This window comes from Urocitellus parryii, chromosome 7 (assembly GCF_045843805.1).
Source record: "Urocitellus parryii isolate mUroPar1 chromosome 7, mUroPar1.hap1, whole genome shotgun sequence".
Classification (NCBI taxonomy): domain Eukaryota; kingdom Metazoa; phylum Chordata; class Mammalia; order Rodentia; family Sciuridae; genus Urocitellus; species Urocitellus parryii.
Genome location: NC_135537.1, coordinates 123,726,377 through 123,742,848, shown reverse-complemented (window position 1 = coordinate 123,742,848; position 16,472 = coordinate 123,726,377).

Sequence of the window (16,472 nt, the reverse complement as noted above, 5' to 3'; positions counted from 1 at the left end):
CATGAACCTGCTTGCTTCCCTCCAGTAAATGCCTAGCTAAAACTAAGCAATCCGCTGCAGGAGTGCTTCTGTTGCAGGTGAATTCAGAGGTGGTCCAAGGTGACATGGAGCTGGGTACTGTCAGCATCCACTATGCCTCATGGTGCTTGTGCCTGGGATGAGAAGGCGAAGCACAAAATAGATACTGTTGTAGCAGAGAGATACCTGCTCTCCTGTGTTCACGGCAGCATCCCTCACAATTAGCCAGGGCAGAATCAGCCAAGGTGAGCACCTGGAATGAACAGCTGAGGAGGAGATGGTACATATGTACAATGGAATATTATTCAGCCACAAAAGAATGAGATCCTGTCATCTGCAGCAACAAGGATGGAACCGGAGGACATCATGTTAAGTGAAAGAAGCCAGGCACACAAAAAAAGACAAATGCTGCGTGTTCTTCTTTTCTTGGGGAAGCTACAGAAGCTGATCCCACAGGAGTAGAGAGTGGAATAGTGATCACTAGTGGCAAGGAAAGGTAGGGAGGAAGGGGACAGATAGAAATAATGGGTAGTAAACTACAGATGGAGAGGAGAAATTAGTTCTAGTGCTCTAGGCTACAGAGTGACGCTGTGTTCTGTCCTATGTAGACTATCACCTGTGACAATTCATGGTACTTTTCAAAATAGCTAGAAGAGACTGAAGGCTCCTAATACATAGAAACGATAAATATTCGAGGAGACAAAAAAAATACTATGCTGATTTGATCATGATACACTGTATACATGTACCAAAATATTGTAACCGCATCCCATAGATATGTACAGATATTATGTAACAACTAAAACTAAAATTAAAACTGGATACCAACTCTGTTCTCATATATGAAAGGGGACAGACTTTAAACAAAGAAACAGACAGTTGTTAAAATATTGACAAATGTTACATAAGAGAAGGTCAGGGTAAGTGCATGATGGGGGCGCCTGAACTCTTCCAGGGATTAAGGTTATTTCAGTTTCCAAATAGTGGAATATTAGTTAGTATGATTTATTGAACATTTATTTATGTGCTGGAAGAGAAGTTTTAAATTTGGTATTGTGGTTAATGCATGTGAATTTTTGTGGTCACCAGTAAAGGTCAGGATCATGTGTACGTGTGTATGTAAAGGCACAAAGGTAAACATATTTCTCATAGTTGAAATTAGGCCAAATACACAGTTTTGCATTTTATTTTTATTTAATATTACTTTCTCATATCTTGAGTACAATCCTGGGTATGAATTTTTAAACATTCCTTGGTAGAAACTTATAAAATTGCGACATCTGGGTTAAAAGGATTGCATATTTTGGGGCTTTTCATTAATGCCATCAGATTACTTAAAAGAAATTAAATTATAGATACAAATTTCTTTAAAAGCTGTTCAAACTCTTGGGCTTATATTGATCCATCTGTTTCATTAAAATTAAATTTTGCTATATATTCATATTTTATATTTTCATTATTGGGAAAAGAGAATGAAAAATATCAGCTAAGATCTGCTGGATACTTCACCAACACTTTTTTTTTTTTTTTAACATAGATTCAACTGAAAGAGTAGAATATTAAAACATTTTCTCTCATCTTTTTGGCAAGTCCCTAGTTTTTTTTTTTTTTTTTTTTTTTTGTTTTTTTTTTGAGGTCACTGAAGTTGAGCCTTGTCTGAGACTACGTGGGAAAACACATATACCTGTGTCTACGTGGCCTCTGTCACACCGGACAGGCACATTCTCCAAATTTTGCCTTCTACTCTTGGTATAGGTAGATTTTCTTCTTTGATTTTTTTTTAACTAGTATTTGGGGGAGGGGCTTCACCTCCTCAGAATGGCCCATTTATATTCGAGAGGAGATAATTTCTGAAGACATAATAATATACTCCAAGTGCAGATCCCTTAGGGAGGCATTTTTTTGTTTTGTTTTGTTTTCTAAACAAAATGTTGGAAAGTATTTGTTTTTGAAACAGAATGTGCTTCAACTCCAAAGATGGTAAGTATGGCATGAAAATAGTCAAATGTGACTATTTTTTTTTTATGATCTAAAAACCGCCTTTGACCCTCCCTGGTGCAAGCTGGGACTGTACTCCCAGAATCAGAAGCAGAAATGGAAGGACAGGAGGCCTTGAACCCCCCTCTGCTGCTCCTCCTTTATTTACCTATTCCCGTCAGGTTGACTGTTGGAACCCATGAGTCAATGAGGTCGAAAGGTGAATCAATGCAAGTTAAACAAGTCACTTGCTTTAAGAAGAAGAAAACAAATAAATAAAAGCAACCTTTTTCTTTTTTTTTTTTCCTTTAACTGCTCAATTGACTCCATGAAATCCTCCCCTCTTCCTCTCATTCTGTGTTTGTGCCCTGCTGATGGCCGGGTGGAGGAGGCCGAGAGACAGAGTGGTGACACAGACAAAAGAGCAAGATAACACTTGAAGTTTGGGTTGACAGTGGGGGTCAGAGGCCAGAAAAGCAAATCAAGATCAAGGGACACAGATAACTGGGGACAAAGCCCATGCAAACATTCAGTTCTCGGGAGAGTGGCTGAGAGCTAAGGAGCTGCCTAGGCAGGCTGGGCGCATGACCACCCGTCCCTCCATGGGCTGCTGAGGGGGAGGCATCTGCTGGCTCAGCCCAGCTGTGCTCTCTCCTCTTTCACCCTGGTGAGAAGCAGTCCCTCTTGGGCTCTGCCTGGGAACTCTGAAGGTGCTGATAATGGAATGCAGCTGGCAGGTGGGAGCAAGGCAGCAGAAAATCAGACCTTTGGCAAAGGCAGTGCCCTGCTATTGTTTTGGGGAAAGAATGAGTTTTATTGCTTCTTGCCCAGCCCACGTTGTTTAAGGAACAGCTGGATTCTCCTGAAGGGGGTGCGGGTTCCTGGGGAGCACCTTTCTCCACTGGTCAGAACTCGACTCATTCATAGTTGGCCATACCTCAGTGGAACCTGCAAGAGAGAGAGGCCTCGTAGAACAAATTGAAGATTCCGCTTTGGACCTGTGCTTCTCCATACCAAGTGCTGAACTTGAGTGTCCTAGAATCAGTCCCCAAGAAAATTAAAAAAAAAAAAAAAGTATGCCTTTTGGAGCAGATGACCACCCTGGGTGACTAGGCTCAAAATCCTTGGGGAACTCTGAGGGACAGTACAGAGCAAGTTCCGGACTCACCCCACCCAAGGGGAAAGGAAACGGAGCCATTTGTCCATCAGGTGTTGGGAGTCATTGGTAGAGGGATTTTTTTTCCCCAGAAGGAAATCTCCCTGGTCTGTCCTTATTTTGGACAAGGGAACTTCGGTGACCAGGCAGAACCCAAAGGCAAAGAGGCAGAGTGCAGGTGCAGGTGGTGGGAACTATTCATATATTCTGAGTCATGAAAAAAATCTGACATCCGGCTCCCAGAGATATTCAAAATTCAGCCATGGGAGCCCTCCCCTCTGATGATCATCTCATGGATTTCATTCATCAGAAGAGACAAGAGACAAGAACATTATTCCTCTGGCATCTTGATCTCCAGCCCTTCCATCCAATTTTGTTGTAAGTTTCAGGAAGGTGTCTCTAATAATGAGGTCCCCCCCCCTTTTTCTGTGTTAACCACTCCTTAGTACAAATCGCAAAGCAGTGTGAGTCATAACTTCTGCGGCAGCAAAAAAAAAAAAAATCTGGAGAAATCGGGAGAGGGCTCAGTGGCCATCAAGTGCAACCACATCTATCCATTTGCCAAGTGCATCAATTTTTGAGATTGCAGTCTCCTGACAATTTTGATGTATGCTTCACATAATCATCTATTATCTTAATTTGTAACATTTCTTTGAAACTCACCCGAGGGCATGTTCTTTCAGAAGCTCAATTACGTGCAGTTAGTTGTTTGACAACACTTTTGGCAAATGGTTATTGAAAGAGTAGGAGCTGAGGTTTTTGACAGGCAGCAGGACAGAGCAGATTTCCAACAGGTATCAAGGGGAGGGGATTCTGGATCCGAGAAAAGCCTTTGCAGATTTCTCAAGAAAAGAAATGTATTGATTAGCTTGGAGACTGAGAAGCCCTGACTTCTTTTTGTTTTTTTAAATATGTTTTTAATAGACACATAGTAATTGTACATATTTATGAAATACAAGTGATATTTCAATACATGTTTGCAATGTGAAATGGTCAGATAGTTGACTTATCTATCATCTCCGACATCTATCAGCTCTCTACTGGCTATTTTGAAATGTTCAATTATTTTTTTGTCAACTGAACATTAGAAGGTATTTCTCCTATCTACCTGTGCCCCATACCTGTTAACCACCCTGCTGTCTTCCACGTATTTCCTATACTCTGGTAGGGACTATTCCGTTGACTAAGGAGTCCTGACTTGTCCAATGGGGAGGAGAAGAGGACCATTCATCAAAAGTTTATTGAGCCTATGTTAATGTACCAAACCAGTGGTTGTTTTGGTCTCAGGCACCCTTGCACTCTTGAAAATTGTTGAAGATCACACAGTGCTTTTGTTTAAGTGGGCTCTCTGTATTGGTATTAGTCATTTTAGAAATTAGAACTGAGAAGGATGTTAAAATTTATTATGAATCCATTCAAAAATAATCACAGTAAGACCATTACATGTTAAACATCAAAACATGTTTTTAGGAAAAATTATCGTATTTTCCCCCCTCCAAAAAGGAATACATGGCAGGAAGAGTGGCATTGCTTTACCTTTTCACAGATGTCTTATGTCTAGCAGCTGGATTTTCATCTCCACTTCTGCATTTAATTTGTTGTAGTATGTTGATGTGGTTGAAGTATATGAAGAAAATCTGGTCTCGCACAGATAAATGGTTGGGCAAAGGAAGAGTATTTTAGCAAGCTTCCTGATAATTATGGATCTTCTCCTTTGATGTGGTACCCATCTTGACAAGGACTGCCTGCCTGCCTCCCTCCCTCCCTCCCTCCCTCCCTACCATTTTAACTGTTTTAAAGTGTACATTCACATGGTTATACAACCATCACCCCATCCATCTCCACAGCTTCACCATCTTGTAAAATGAAAACTGTATTCATTAAACACTAGCTCCCTGCTCCACCCCCCAGAGCCCCTGACAACCATCACTCCACTTTCTGTGTCTCTGAATTTGACAGCTCTCGGTACTTGGAGTAAGTGACTTCCTGCAGTGTTTGTCATTGTGACTAGCTGACTTCACTTAGCATCATATAGTCAGGGTTCATCATGTTAGGGCATATACCAGGATTTCCTCCTCCTCGCCCCCTACCTTTCCCACTACTGAAGATTTAAGCCTGGGGCACTCTACCAGTGAGCAACAGCTCCAGCACTTTTCATTTTTTTTTTTTTTTAATTTTGAGACAGGGTCTCTGTGAGTTATTGAGGCTGGCCTTGAAATTGAGGCACTCCTGCTTCAGCCTCCTGAATCCACTGGGATTACAGGCATGAGCCACTACACCAGGTGTTCTCCTTGCTTTTTAAAGTTGAGTGATAGCCCATTGCTTGTATATATCATGTTTTGTTTATCTATTCATTAGTTGATGGATACTTGGGTTGCTTCCATTTTTTTGGCTATTGTAAATTTTGCTGCTATGAACTTGGCTGGACAATTGAGTCTCTGCTTCCAGTTCTTTTGGATATATACCCAGAAGTAGAATTGCTAGATTGTTCTATTTTAATTTTTCTTTGAGTAAATGTCACACGGTTAAGTAGTAATTTTTAAAGAAAATTTACTAACAATATGAAATCAGAAATCATATCAATTGATTCTTGTGATCTGCTGCTGCATTATTATTTATCAGTCTGTCTTGCACTCTGAATAGTCTTTAACCCATGCATGATTCTTAAAACAGTGTGCAGGGGTCATTTGGAAAATATTGGTTACCGGGTTATGCGGCTATTTCAAATAAAGATTCATTTTTTAATGCAGTATAAAACAATCACACTCATTAATATCACTGCTGATATATTCAGCAGAGAAGTCTTTAAAGCATTGTGAAACTGTCAAGTTCATGGGGACTGATACATTTTTAAAATTCTAATTTTCACTTGAAAGCTTGTGTTTTATCATTGGCAACAAACACTGTCAATTGTTTCCCTTGAAGTGACAAGATTCCTTTGTTTGTTTCCAAGGACATGTCTACCAAATACCCAAGTCCAAAGCATGGATTTTTTTTTTTTGTAGTTTTCCATGTAATAAGACTATTGCATGGGGGAGGGGAGCTACTAGTTCCATGAGAGATTCAAGATTCAATATTGCCTTTAATATTTTTCCTGAAGACAGCCACTGTTTTTCAGTAAGCAGCAGAAGTGTCTCGTGTGTGCCCCCAACTCATTAATGCACATTACTCAAAACACTGGTGTTCCAGCATCAGTCAGGATTTAATAAAATTAATAATTGCTATTATTTTATCGAATACACTCATAAATCTGGAAATGAAAAATGTAATGTCTACCTGTTAAGTTTGGCTACTGTCTCTGAGACACCAGCAGTTTTATCTATGGTTGCTTTTATACCGTCTGTGGAGGTATTGCCACAGGAAAAAAAGCCCAAAACAACTTAGTACTTTTGAGAATAGTTTGGATTTCACAAACATCTGGAAAGTTATCTTTGGGATGCCGAGGGTGTGTGGGCTATCATTTGAGAAGCAATGCAAATACAATACCGCTTGGCTGAAAAATTCAAATATGTGTAGAACATGCATGTGTTTTCTCTACTTGTTTAAGAAAAGTTGATTGAGCCAGGCACGGTGCTGCATGCCCATAATCCCAGCAGCTTGGGAGGCTGAAGCAGGAGGATCACAAGTTCAGAGCCAGCCTTAGCAACTTAGTGAGGCTGCAAGCAACTTAGCAAGATCTTTCAGAAAAATAAAAAGGGCCAGGATGTGGTTCAGTGGTAAAGTGCTCCTGAGTTCACTCCTAGGTACTAAAAAAAAAAAATTGATTGATTGATTGATTAACAGGATCTTGCCACGTTGCCCAGGCTGGCCTCGAACTCCTGGGCTCGAGTCATCCTCTCACCTTGGCCTCCCAAGTAGCTGGGATTACACCATGCCCAGCTAAAAAGATTTATTTTTGCTGCTCAAAAATATCATAGACCTATAAATAAACATAACTAAAGCAAAAAATGACAATAAATCATCAATAACTTTATTGTCTATAAAATAACTACTAGTAATATTTTACTATCTATTCTTTCAGGTAAATACCTATATCTACATCTAACTATTTACTTTTTTTTCCTCCCACTGGAGAGCTAACCCAGTGCCTGGTATATGCTAAGCACATTTTCTCCCATGAGCTACAGCCCAGGCTTTATATTTATCTTATAAAAAATAGAATCCTATTAAACAAATTATTGCATAACATGCTTTTTTGTATACAATATGGGATAATAATTTTCCATATCAGTAAGTATTTTATACAAATGTAAATAGTTTTTAAGCAAGCACTTTGTGTTGCATCGATTGGTCATATCCAAACTTATTTTAATCAAGCCTAATGGTTGCCCGTATTAGTTTTCCATCATTATAATGAAATACTCAGCACAGGCTACTTAGGAAGTAAAAAGACAGATTTATTTTGTCATGATTCTGGAGGTTCCCACCCAAGATCAGATGACTCCATTGGTTTAGGCTTCTGGTGTTGGTAGCACATCCTGGTCAGAGCCCATGATGGAGCAAACTGCTTACATCTGGAACTGGAACAGAGAGAGACCAAGAGACTAGGCTCCAACAGTCCCCTAGGAGGGCACACCCCTTCCCACCAGGGCCCACCTCTGAAAGGTCCACAGCACCTTCCAATGGCACCACCTGGGGATCAAGTCCACATATGGGCCTTTCGGGGACACTATTCATATTTACATCATTGCACAACCTATTATAAGATTCTGTACCCACTTTTACTATACATTAGTTATATGTAATAACATACATTTTTGCATTTTCTTCCTTACTGTAAATTCTTGGAAGTAGATTTGGCGTGAACATACTTTATATACAGAGTTACAAAAAATTGTGCTGTGTATAGGTAATAGTATGATGCATTCCACTGTTGTCATGTATTTAGAAAAAAAAAAGTGTGTCTCATGGTCCCCTAAATGTTGTATCTATCTACTCTCCCATCGAAGTGTATGAGAACGCCCAGTTGCCAAATGCCGTTCTTTGACCTCTGCTTCGGAGAGGTGTTGGGGTCCTTATTTGGGATGTTTGTTTTAGCCTGTCTTCTGAGAAGGAGGATCTGTTCTGACTGTGTTTGCCCTTGGCCCGTTCTCCCGTCCAATTGTGTCATACCTCTTTAGTACACTTGTGTACACAGGTACGCCTGGTGCTCGCCAGGTGACAGCCAAGTCAAAGAGCACATCCTCCAGATAAGCTCCAGAAGTTCAAGGGTTCATTCTGTGTTACTGAAATGCCTTCTTCTCCTTCTCAAGTCTGAGTTTCTGGCACTGTAAACTGATGAGAGGCATAGAAGACTAAAATTCCCCAGCAGGTATGACTTTAGATTCTCTTCCTCGACTTTAGAATCTCTTCCTCTCTCCACTTTGAGTACAATCCACAGGACAGAGCCTTGCTTTTCAGCTCTCCATAGTCCTTGGGTTTTTCTGAGTAATAACTGGGTGCACAGGACAAATACCTGCATTCTTCTCGAAGATAGAAAAATTCTGGCTAACTTTCTCTCACTTCTTTGGGCTTGAACATTTATTTGTATTCCAAATTTGTAGAGAGGAAAATGGAGTACACTATAGTTTTATGTTTTTGTTTTGTTTTGTTTTGCTTTGCTTTTTTAAATTACAGGTTGAACATCCCCCATGGGAAAATCCACAATCCAAACTGCTCCCAAATCTAAAGTTTTTGAATGCTCAAATGACACAAGTGAAAAATTCCCTACCAGGAAACTTTTTTTTTACATGTGTGAAATGATTAAAGATATTCTATAAAATCACCTGCCGCCTATGTATAAGGTATACATAAAACATAAATGAATGTCATGTTTAGAATGGGGCCCCATCCCCAAAATATCTCATTATGGGTATGCACACACTCCCCAGTCTGAAAAGAATCTGAAATCTGAAACTCTTCTCTTCCCATGTATGCTTAACCAGTATTATCATTTTTAAAATGTTGGTATAAGATACATACATAGTATAAAATGGACTAACTCAACCATTTCTTAGCATAGAGTTCTACAGTGTTAAGTACTCACAGTGCTAGGCAGCTGCCACCACCACCATCTGTAGGAGCTTTTCACCTGCAGAACGAACTACACCCCATTAAACAATAACTCCAATTGCTTCCTCCCCCAGCCCCTGGTAATCTCTAGTCAGCTTCCTCTCTTTACTCCAGGTACCTCACGTAAGTGGAATCATACACTGTTTGTCTATTTGTGACTGATGTACTTCACCAGCGCAGAATGCTCACTGATTTCGAGAACCTACACTCCCAGGAGCCTCTGATGGACAGCACCAGAATGGGTTGATTGCACTGTGTTTACAAATGGATCACATCAGGATTTCCACGTTCCTGAGTAAATCTGGTCAGGACAAAGGGATGTGTAAACAGTGTTCTTACTCTCAAAAGGGATACTTTTTCTTAATAGGTTTTCAGAAGAAATGGTACAGCATAACTGTTCATGAGGTGTTCAATGAATGTCCATTGAAACAATGGCCAAACCTGGATTTCAGGCTGGTGCTTTCTTGCCATTTCTGTGACAAGGAGCACATCATCCTGGATCAGAAGGATTTTGAGCCTCTCGATGTCATTGTTTTTTACATTCCTTCTAAAGCTGAGGGACTCCTCATTTTCTTTGGCTAGACAACTATTCTTGTTTGGGTAGAATGTTGGCAGGATGGAGTTTGGAGAAATTCAAGTGTACAACAAGTACTCATGCCCCCGAGCACTTGGTCAATGGCATCCCACTTCCTTATTAAAATTAATTAAAGCTATGAAGAGAGTCCAAAGACTCCGAATGCTCAGAGTTTGCTGTGGAGAAGTTGAAATTGTGTATTTAAGGGAGTCTGCCTTCATAGCAGGAGTAGTTGACATTTCTTGACAGAATAAACAAAAATGGCCAACAAATGTATGAAAAGATGTTCAACATCTCTAGCAATCAAGGAAATTAAAACTACACTAAGATTTCATCTCACTGCAGTCAGAATGGCAGTTATCATGAATACAAATAATAACAAATGTTGGTGAGAATATGGGGAAACAGGCACTCTGATACATTGCTGGGGGGATGACAAATTAGTACAACCACTTTGGAAAGCAGTATGAAGAATCCTCAAAACATTACAAATGGAACCACCATATGATCCAACCATCCAACTCCTTGATATTTATCCAAAGGAACAAAAGTCATCTAGCTATAGTGATACAGCCACCTCGGTGTTTATAGCAACACAATTTACAATTGCCAAATTATGGAATCAGCCCAGATGCCTCTCAGTAGATGAATGAATCAAGAAAAAAAAATATATATATGTCAGCTATAAAGAAGAATGAAATGATGGAATTTGTGGGTAAATGGATGGGAATAGAGAGTATCATACTAAGTGAAATAAGCCAGATTCAGAAAATCAAGAGTAGAATGTTTTCTTTCATTTGTGGAAGCTAGAGCAAAATGAGGGAAAGAAGGTGCTGGGACAGAGGATTGGGATATCAAATATATAGGGAAGAGCAGTAGAATAGAATGAGATCAAGAGGGAGGGAAGAAGGATGAAAAAAGGGAGGAAATATGGAACAAATTTAAAAAAATCATGTTACATGTATATTTATGTACCACATGGAATTTCACTTTTATGTATATGTATAAAGTACCAATCAAAAATAAATAAATAAAGGAGCAAAGGAAGATCAGTAGAGTATGGGAAGGAAGGGAAAAAGTGGAAAACAGGAATCGAAATCAAATTCTATGCATGTATGATTTTGTCAAATGAGCCCAGCTACTATATATAACTATAATGCTCTAATAAAATGAAAAACTGCTGTAACAGTTTTATTTTAATATGCATAAAATACAAAGCTCTGGAAATGATATTCATTGCTATTGTATAAACATAGGATGAAAGTTTTTTAATAAATGTTTTATGAAAGTACTGTTTGGGGCTATGCAAGTAAAACTGTTTGAAAACCCTATTATTGTTTACGATAATTTTGGAAGAAAATGATTCTAACAATCTAATTTGAGCTCTAAATGAGAAATGATAAAAATTATTTCAATTTTTTTTTACTCTTATTTATTCACTTAGAACATGTCTTGGAAATCTGTATTTTCATTGCTCTTTTTTACAAGTTGTGTTAGTATTCCATGATGGTTATATTAATTGTCTTTAAATTTTTATTAGATTTTGAATCATTTTCGAAGGAGCTCTAGCACACAAAATAGAGGACTTGCAAGACGATTTAAAACATTTTGTTCTCTGTAATTCCCCATTTCCAATGACAAAAAAAAGTTATTTAAATCTGATAGGTGAAAAATACTACCTCAAAAATCACTTTAATTACTTGAGATCAATGCAATGTTAATCAAAGACAGAATAAGAGACTGTTTTCAATAATATTAAATAAAACATACTCGTTTTATGGAACAGAATCAGGAGCAACTATATTGTAAGAAAAATGCTAAACATATTGAATATTCAAATTAGGCAAGGGGACATGAATGACCATATACCCAGCAAGTGTGAGTAGAAGAAATCAATGGCCCTTCCTCCTGATATGTGAAGCAACACACTACTTTTTAAACTAAACAATGAAATTTTTAGCAGAATAAATGCTAAGTGCATTTCATCCAGGATTGTGGCAGTGAGTTAGGCCAGGCCTGCAGGAGGAGACAGCCAGTGACGGGGTCCCCAGATACCCACTGCAGATTTAAAGGCGCTTTCTGCTTTTAGACCCCATATCACATTCTCTACTCCACTGCAAGAGGAGGATTATTACAATCTCGTGGGAGCCAATCAGAGGGGCCTCAGGGCAAAGAGTTTACCAGATTCAATTGCAAGAATAGTTGGTAAATATATGTCTACAAGGAGCTCAGAGCTGTGGTATGTGGGGACAGTGTAGAGAAATAGAAATGGTGGGTAGGGTAATGTGCCAGTTTTTCAAGAGGTTTTGGTGATTTTAGGGAGAGGAGACTGAAAAACATGTTATCAAGAGAAAGGAGAGAGAGAGAGAGAGAGAGAGAGAGAGAGAGAGAGAGAGAGAGGGGAGAGAGAGAGAGAGAGAAACTGAGGAAATTGAGAAGTGAGGACTATATTCAGTAGGAGCTACATAAGTGAGGTATGAGACAGGTGGACACAAGACAGAGGTGTCTTGTGGGTGGGTTTAACATCAGCACACCTGAGAGCATCACAGTCCTCCATTTGACAGGTATGTGTTGAGTGAGGGGCACCCAATATTTCCTCCTTTCTGATACAGAAAGCACAAAAAAGGAGAGAAGGGCACAAGCCACTTGGCCATTCAATGACACTCAGATAAACCATCTGAGCCCACAAAGTAAAGCAGTGGAATGGAACTCAGAACTACAACTCAAAACGAGTCTCCCCAAAATCAAGAAAAATATATTGAAAACTACGTGTTGAGAGTCATCACATTCCTGAGAATATCAGCTCTAATGACCAACACTGAGATAATTCCAGCACAGTTTTTGAACTTAGAAATCCTTCAGCAGAAACAGCTAAGAACCCAGAAAATGGGTTCCATGATCAGATGTTTTCATAACCAGCTTTTTGCCAGAAGAAAATGGCATCAGAAGACAGCTCCTTCCTATCTTCTGCTGACTCTTGTAGAGAAGCCACAGACGTGTGAAGGGGTCAGTCACACTTACACTTCTAGCATCCTCTAGAGCTAGGAGCTGGTAAGGGACAGGACAGTGTCTGGTGGTCACATGATCAAATCATGCAGACAACAACAAACAGGGGGAAGCAGGGAAAGTATATCACATTTAAACAACACCCAGAAATTACATTTGTTGTTCTAAGTGTGATATTTCATATTTTTGGCTTAACTCAGATATCAATCTTATATTTATTGCTACCATTTTTTCCCCCCTCTTCTCTCTTCTTTTTTGAAGCACCATTACTTCTCTGTGCATTTTTCTGGAGCTGCGACATATACAGAAAAGCAAATGCATAGATACATTTTACCTTTAGAAATAAATAAATAGAATCTCTATAAATATTGTTTTAACTTTGATTTTTTAAAATTTCACTTTATATCTAGAAGATTGTTCTATATCAGCCCAGAGTTTCCTCATTTTTCATGACCACATGTTATTCCGTCGAATACATTTTCAATAATATATGCAAACCTGTGGATGAACATTTAAATAGTTCTCAATTTTCTGTTATTAGAGCCAAAGCTGCCATGACTGTATTTAGATGATTCTATCATTCTGAGAGAGGTCTATCTGTAGGACAAAGTATGAGAAATGAACTTTCCAAATAGAAGGTATAGGTGTTTGTGAGTTTGATAGGTTTTTAGCCACATTGCCCATATTCTATAGTAGAAGTTGTATCAATTTATACACACTCTAAATTTATGAGAAAGCCCCATAACCACTTTTTAATGGACATTGGTGGTCAAGTCAGGTTTGCTAAGGGGACTGAGCAGTTAGATCCTTTCTATATTGAGGTGACCACAGTTTTGGAATGAAAAGATGAGGACCAGGACTGCGCACGGTGGCACCCACCTATAACTCCAGCTACTTGAGAGGCTGAGGTAAGAGCATTGCAAGTTTGAAGCTAGCCCCCACAACTTACTGAGACCTTGTCTCAAACTAAAAAAAGGTTGGAGATGCAGCTCAATGGTCAAGTGTCCTTGGGTCCAATCCTCAGTACCAATAAATAAGCTAAATCAATAAATGAAATAAAAATAAAATTAAAAAAAAAAACACATGAGGGCCCAGGCAACTATACTTGAGGGGAAACAGGACGGATGTTTTATACCTGTGAGCTCTGGGAATTTTCTGGAATGCATGGTCACATTGCCAGGTTGAGATAAGCATGTAAATGCACAGTGGGGAACTACAATCTAGTGAGTTGTCTAACATCCATTTTGGCAGGTTTTGTACTAAGATGTTTTGGAGGCTGGGATCTGTTATACTCAGCCTCAGGCCAGTGAGCCTCAGGTACTCTCTGGCCAGTGTATGGGTGGATTCTGACCTGATTTTAGTTTTTGAATGAAGGTGGGGGAAACCACCTATTAGGGAGCGATTTCCGCACCACCGGTGAGCTCAGCAGCGGCACGGGTCCAATTTCGTCATTAAGGTGGTGTGTGCATGATGTGAAAACAACCTGTGAATTCCATACCTTCAAATAGTGGGACTGTCAGGGGTGGGGGCGGGGAGGGGAGCTCGGTTGAACGGATTGTTAGATTTAATTGACTGGCTGCTTGAATTGATGAGACAGTTCCATTAAAATGGTCGATCCAATTAGACCTCATAGGATGATTGAAAATACAGGATCAATGGCTTCTGGTTGCGTGTTTTTCTTCCATGTCAGCTTAGCTGTGGGAATGTGCTCCACAGTCCTCCCGCCTGTCCCTCATTTTAGCACCTGGGTGGCCTCCGAGTGACTGGGGCTTCCAAAGTGTGTCATTTAATCCTGAGCAAAACCAGGCAATGCAAACAATATGTCCTCAATAATAATAGCAATAAGGCAGGTTTACTATTGCTTTTATTGTATTTTGAATTGCAAAGGGATGGGGGTAGCATAATCTTTTAAAAAGTTTAGATTCTCTAAAGGTCTTAATCCAGTCCTACAAAATCTCTCTCTCTCTCTCTCTCTCTCTCTCTCTCTCTCTCTCTCTCACACACACACACACACACACACACATATTTGTTCTCATTTTTTTTTATAGGCACTTTCTCCCAAGACCCTTTCCAAGAAACTCTTGCCTAGTTATCTTAACATTTAGTCACAAATAGATACCAGGTGGAAGACAGAGTCTTGTCATTTGTCAGTGGTTAAATAACAGGCACCACAGGATGATCTGAACTATATCATGGTTTTAACACGGAAAGATTCCAATGGGAAATATTGCCCTTTATCTAAACAGCCAATTTTAGCCATGTTAAACAACATATTATATATCACAGTCATGCTTTTTCATTGTGGAAGAAAATAACCATGCCAAAATTGAAAAAGTAAAGAAGAGAAAAAATAATATATACCCCGGCAGCCAAATTATGTTCTTATCCACTTTGAATTTTCTTTGGGGAAGGGGTGGGTAAAAATAAATCAAACTAAACCTTTATTTTGGGATTATGGTTTCCCTGTCAAATAAGAAATTTGAAAGTAAGTTATCCATACAGCATCTAGGTACAAGTAATTTGGAGGCTTTGTGGTCGTACTTGTATGGACAAATTTTACTAGGAGCTTCTTTGATTCAGGGAAAAAGCTTTCCCCCAACATTGTATCTTCAAATCCAAATCCTCTAAGTACCTGGGTCCGTACTGTCTCTCCTAGGAGGGGATGACACTTTGTGCAGACCTGAGGGGAAAATCCTAGTTTTCCTTGACAGTGATTCACATTAATTCCCCACAGCCAAGAAATTCTGAAATCTGTCTCCAGGTGACAGAGAAAGGCCCACATCCAATTTCAGTCCCAGGGCCTCTGTAGTGTCCATTGCCAGTAAGCTTGACCTATCTTAGGGGGTTGGGATGATATATATTGATCTTTTGGTGCTACTTTTTTTTTTTTCTATTTTCTTTTTCATTTTGTCTTTCTTTTTTCTTTCTTGCAGTGCTAAGGATTGAACCAAGGGTCTAACTAGGTTAGAGCTCCATCCCCAGCCATTGATATTGTTTCTTATAAACTGAAATCTCCATGAACTCCTTCTCCTAAATAAGTGGCCACTTAAAAATATGCCCCCATGGCTGAATTTGGAGTTAAAATATCTCCATATAGGTCAAAAAGTGTTTTCCAAAACAACCAGACCCTCTTTGGGTAAATTTTTAAATGTCCCTTTTTAAAGGGGACAAAAAAAATCATCAATTCAAAAGAAGGGAGACCCTGAATTTGTATACCACCAGACTCACATAGGGGAGGAGAGAATCATTTTACTGAGCACTTCCTATGAAATAGGCCCTTCCAACTTACTTCACCTAATTTAATCAGGGCATAGAAAATTGAGTTACATATGAAAGAAGGAGAAAAAAAAAGAGAGAAATTCCTAAAGTTTGAGTTCCCCCTTTTAGTTGTGGTGAAATTTATAGCACAATGTGTAAGATTTCATTTTAACCATTTTTTTGGGGAGGGGTGGTGGTACAGGATTGAATTCAGGAGCATTCCACCACTGAGCCACTTCCCCAGCCCTCGCTTTTCTTTGTATTATTTTTAAAGACAGGGTCTCTCTGAGTTGCTTAGCATCTTGCTAAATTGCTGAGGCTGGCTTTGAACTCGTGATCCTCCTGCCTCGGCCTCCGGAGCTGCTGGGATTATAGATGTGGGCCACCGAGCCCAGCTTTTCACTTATAATTTAGTGGCATCAGTTGCGTTCA